This window comes from Branchiostoma lanceolatum, chromosome 15, assembly GCF_035083965.1.
Source record: "Branchiostoma lanceolatum isolate klBraLanc5 chromosome 15, klBraLanc5.hap2, whole genome shotgun sequence".
Lineage (NCBI taxonomy): Eukaryota > Metazoa > Chordata > Leptocardii > Amphioxiformes > Branchiostomatidae > Branchiostoma > Branchiostoma lanceolatum.
In genome coordinates, this window is record NC_089736.1 from 11,975,297 (window position 1) to 11,981,296 (window position 6,000).

A 6,000-nucleotide genomic window follows, 5' to 3' on the forward strand; every position below is an offset into this window, starting at 1 on the left:
AAGCGCTTTCGCCACGGTTCAAAAGAGACACTCTACGGCTGACTGCAGTACTGCAACTAGAGCTCGCAGCGAACTCGCTTGTTTGTTTGTATCGTTTACGCTTGTAAAATGGCACAGTTGATACGCAAGGAGAAGTCGATAAATGTCATCCATTATCAACGTACCATATGTGCAGTCGGCACGGTACAAGAGAGACGCTATACGGCTGTCTGCGGTGCTACAATCAAGGTTCTCAGCAAACCTGTTTGTTTACACAGTAACAGTGCCCCTAGTGACACTAACAATTACAAAAAACAAATATATTGCATCAAGCCCTGTTCTAGGTTTTAAAAAAAAGATATAGTCGATTTTAGGAGGAATTCATTGTTTTAGATCGACAATCGGTTGTACTGTGCAAAATGGTTTTAAGCTGGGTAACCAGGATAATATAGTGACCTCCTTGGTGACCCGAGGTCCGTAAAGGTCAACCTTGAAATCTATCTATGCCCTGATTATCCAACTTTAGTGAATACAACACAGTATAACCGACTGTCGATCTAAAATCCAATTGGCTTTCGTTAACGCCCTTCTTTGCAGCTGAAATATGGTTGGACACACTGTCTTTGGTTTGTGGAAATGTTAGCGCCACTTGAGAGTAATGTAACTGTGTAATTTATGGTTCCTAGCGCTAAATGAACGAGTTTGCTAAGCACCTTGGTTGTGGTATTTTAGTCAGCTATGGACACTGTCATTTACAAACGGGGAGTCTTATAGTGTTAAAACTTGGCAAACGTCTGGTGCTGTTGCTTCCAGATCTTTTGGAATTGCCAAACTGCGCTGGCAACTCTCCAACTATACATGCATGTTGATGCTAGCCTGGAGTCCAGGCTTCAATGGCTTTAGCTTGCTACCCAAGCTCCGCTCCTCGCCAAGAAGCGGAGCTTGGGTAGCGGACTACACTAAAGCTAAGAAGGCTGGACTCCAGGCTATGTTGATGCAAGGCACAACTACACGCGTCCGTGTGCCTCATAATTTATTTAATTCAGCTTCTTTCACGGTCATGTTTCAGCGCCCTCTATCTCTCAGTCCGTCGACTGCAGCATTGCGAACCGCGTGATCAACCGCGCCGTTGCAAGGATAGGATACACCGACCAAGCAGGTGTTGTAGAGACTCCTTGGGTATTAAACCAAATCAAAATGATATTTGAAAGGAGACACATAAGGGTCGAAATGATAATAATGTGTGCGCAGTAAATGCTAGACAAGACAAGAAAAACATGTACTTTTGAAAACCGATGGTGCCCGCAATCTGCGTGCTGACTGTCACAGATATTGCTCCTTCACTTTGAGAAATTCTTTAACCACCATCGGTTTTCAAAAGTATTCCGAGCCCTGTTATGTCTCCTTTCTGATGCCATTTTGATTTGGTCTGCCCAAGGAGGCTCTACGCAACCTGCTTCAATGGTGTATCCTATCCTTGCAAAGGTGCGCAATGCTGCAGTTGGCGAGCTGAGAGATAGAGGACGCTAAAAAAAGACCGTAAAAAAAGCTGAATTAATGAGGCACACGGGCGCGTATTTGTATCTCGAGGAAGTGTTGCTAGCTATCATTGGTTGAACTGGATTGGTCCAACTGATAAAGTATTGTGAGAGACATGTCAAGATAAAAGATATGTTTGACGTGTATAAGTACAGTCTGAAATGGTAAACCACCATAATGATCATTTTGGAGAGCTTTTTGATCGAATTTGGTGATAAAATGTACTTGTCCACGTATGAAAAGGAATTGATAACAAAAATTAGTTGTGGCGATGATTTTTACACCCCTTGAAAAAATAAATTTGGCATGGTCCAAGCTGGTACTGCTGTTGTAGCGTAATGGAATGCTGTGGTGTTTTCTTTTAATTTGTTTGCAAGTTTTCGTCTTATTTTTAGGGGTTTTGTCCGTAGAATTTTTAGTATCCGTGTGTAGAATAACGTTGGGACGCTTCTCCGGTGGATTTAGACTGACATATCTTGGTGGCTTGGTGAGAAAATGTGTTTTCCTGGCTTGTGCAATTTTGGAGAGGACAACAACATGGCGAGACGAACGGACGGCGGCGTGGTGTGGAGAAGACGAGTTCATACAAGGTAAAATAACAAATCATTCTGTCCATATTGCTTCTAAGCGCTCAGTGAGGGCATGTGTCCTGATTTGATTAAAACTGAGGCTTGGAGTTCACTTTGCCCCATTTTCTTTACTTAACAGTCGCAATTTGTGGTGTGCTCATAACGTTAGAACATTGAAATTATGAAGCTTTTGTTATGTGTATCTCTTACCGGCCTATTGTAGAAAGTTACAGGTGACATTTGTGCAAAAGAATGTTGTAACAGAAGTCTCTTTTTGGTTTAACGCCACGTGGTGCGCCTGGCTCAGTGACCACCTGTTGGAATGCGCACGTGTGCATAATTAAGTCTGCTAATGTTCCCGCCAAAAATTAACGCCACGTGGTGCGCCTGCCTCAGTGATCACCTGTTGGAATGCGCACGTGTGCATAATTAAGTCCGCTAATGTTCCCGCCAAAAAATAGTCGCGTATAATCTACTCAGCTTTGATGGCTTAAAAAAGCATGTGAAAACACTACAAGTACAAGATACTTCAAACCAACACATTTGAAAACATCTTTCTACAGCCAAGCAACTTGAGAGACTTAATTCATCTTTTATAATGAGCTACTAGCAAGTACTTGGTCAGTGGGCATTATACATTATACTAATCACCCTTTTAAAGGTGCCCTAAGCGATTTAAGGGGGTTAAACTTGAAATATTGTGGGGAAAGCAATTCTGTTTGGTGAAATTGAAATTGACATTTCCTTCCCCATATTAGAACATTTGCATCATTGTTTCATACTTTGGGCGTTTAAAAAGAGCACAGAAACAAGCTGCAAAAGGAGCATTTTATTTATTGGTACCACCCCAAAATCAGCCCAGAATCTATCCGTAACCGTTTTCTGTCGATAATTTTCGGTAACTTCCGGCTGTGTGACGTCACAATGCCCGAGCACATTGAGCCATGACCACATGACTATTTCTCTGGAAGTGTTCAGGACTTATCAGTCAGAATCACGCATGTTCGGAAGATTTGAAATAATGGCTGGCCTCCAAGTGCTCAGATTTTCAATGAGTTCCCACCACACGACGACATCGCATTTTTGCTCCATGATGGTCGATATGCAATGGGATAGTGTTATTTGAACTTACTATGGATAGAAATCACAAAAATATTAATTTTGAAAATATGACTTTCAACGCCCCAATATTGCTTAGGTTGCCTAATATTGCTCAGGTTGTTTAATAGGTGCATGGTGAGAGTCAGATCTGAAGGATGTCAGGTAAAAATACAATATGATGAGATGTACCAGGCAGTTTTGTTTATACATGAGTTTCAGATGAGAAAATTCTTCATTTTTCCTATCAATTATTTGACCAACGGTTTATTTGAAAGAAGCATGTATCATTGTATGACTACTTGTCTTTATAGTTAGGTGTCCACTGACTGATGAAGTTGGTGTGATGAGACAAACCAATTGGTTAAGGGCATCGGCTGAGATTTTAAGATCCTGTCCTGACTAGACCAAGACAAATGAACATCGAAGGAGCCCAAACGTTTCTATAGTTAAGATTGTTTGAATGATACCCTATACTGTATATGAGATGGACTAATCCTCAGTCAACAGACATTCTTCACTCTACATTCACACTTCAGTAAGACAGCCAGAGATGCACAGTTCCCATTCAGAACTATTATTCAGTCTCGGACACTTTCAAAACAAAGCATTTTATGTAATGTACATGTATAGTGCTATGGTTTTATACACTTTGTCTAAACATGGAATATTATATCCTAGTCTGTTTTGTATTACAGATCTGATTGCACATTCATATCACACAGGTCAACATTGTCAATGAAATTTTGCAGTTTGATAGACTTTCTTCCTACATACAGCCATATGAATTAATGATTAATCCTGGCTATTTATGCTTAGTTTGTCTTTCTTGAAGATGAGACCCCAGAGACCAGACTTTGATCAGCAGAGCAGTGAAAATAGATGGGGAGTTGTGAGTATGGTTTCTTTGTTAACACAAAACAACACCCTCATACAGTAACTTTTATTTCAAGTACACACACTCCCATTTCTATCTTGCCAGCTTTAACAAACAAATTCTATAAATATCATTAATATTTATAGATTATATAAATCTATATATATTAGTACTTACGGTAACAAATTTGAGTATTATGAAAGTATCTTGTCTTGTTGGTACATATATGTAGATTTGGAAGGTGGTTTTTCTGAACAAGTTTTTCTTTTACTCCATAGGTAATGGGAAGTGAAAGTTGATGACCATGTTCCTGTGGGACCTCTCTGCGTTCCTGGCCATGTTCCTGTGTGTGCTGTGGGACCTGTCTGCTATCCTGTATTCCAGTCTATATTCCAGGAGGATCTGTTTGTGTTCCTGTGTTACCTGTCCATCTAGATCTACAAGACAAGAGAACATCGGACTTGGACTGTAAGTTGGCTTGTACTTATAGAGCTCTTTCAAAATGGGGTCTGCATGCTGCAATGCGTAATCAGTTGTTTTGTGTCTGCTGAATTTGACCGGGTACCTCAAGCCTGCAAGAATTAAGCGTAATGCGTGGCCGCTGCGTTTGCTTCAAAACCGGGCTGTTCTGATTTAACGTTAAACGTATACCTTATAGTTAAAGCGTCAAGCCTGCACGAATGCAACGTAACATGTTGTCGCTGCGTTTGCTGTGTAACACGTGGCCGTGGTATTCAGCGCAAAGCGTAGTCGGGACCTCCCATGCAGATCCTTCAGAAATGACAATGAAAAAGTTGGGACACTGGGCGTGTTTGCGATCCACTTAATTTTTTGTAACATTTCTAGTTCAAAACATCATGGTTAAAACTGACCCTCTCTGCTATTTATTGTCATTTCTGAAAGAGTTCGCATCTCACATTTACTAATGTTTAGTTTAAGGTTGTGACTAATATTTTATTGTAGATATGGTGGAGAACACAGTACATTTTCTTACATATGGAAGAGAGCACTTAAAATATTGTCGTTTCATTCTGTATGGCAATGGGGTATGTTTTCAACAGCATTTTGCAATCAAACTGTTTTCCCTGATATCCTCTTCATCATGATCCACATCAACTCTTATTAAAAACCAAACATTGTAATAAAGCAACAAAAGGATTAAAAGTTTAATACAATATTGTACTGCACCCAGAAATGGAACAAAGGGAGACACTTAATGTGATCATTAATCTGAGTTTTCCAAATCTGAATTTGGAAACATTCTGATTCTATTCATGTCAATTTTTTCTAAACAAATCTTTATTGAGTTTTACCACAGCAGACTAAGATGGTAGTAAAATTCCAGAACATAAATTGTAGTGATTCAAAATTAGATACAGATACAAAATTCCTTGGCTGCAACCAACAGATACAAACTTGACCAACCCAACTTTTCATTTAGTTTCAAAACCATAGATAAAAAATTGTTACTGAAAAAGAAAGAAACATATTGTTTTTTGCTGTGGTTATATCTTCCGGTAGGAGGGAAAATAGGTTTTCACAGTGTTTATGACTGAACTAAAACTACTGATATTTTACTAGAACATAAATGGAACATAATGTATTGTAATATAACAATACAAAAAGGAAAGCTACACAAATATGGAGATAGTCATAAAAATTTTGATATTTTCTCTCATAGGTGAATAGCGTAGTGAAACACAATCAAGTTATTCATATGAACATGATTTACAAAAAGCCAAGGTGTGTGGAAGAACAATTTTATCAATGATAAAGTTGATTTCAGAGAAAACACTTTTGTTACATGATGATTGTTGGATATGTGTCCCATTGCTTAACAGAGATTAAAAAAGGCAATGTTGTACTTTCTTTCTGCAGAGTGAATGTACTACAGGTAAGCTGTGTGTGATGCTTAAGAAGACAGGAATTGTGTGTAAG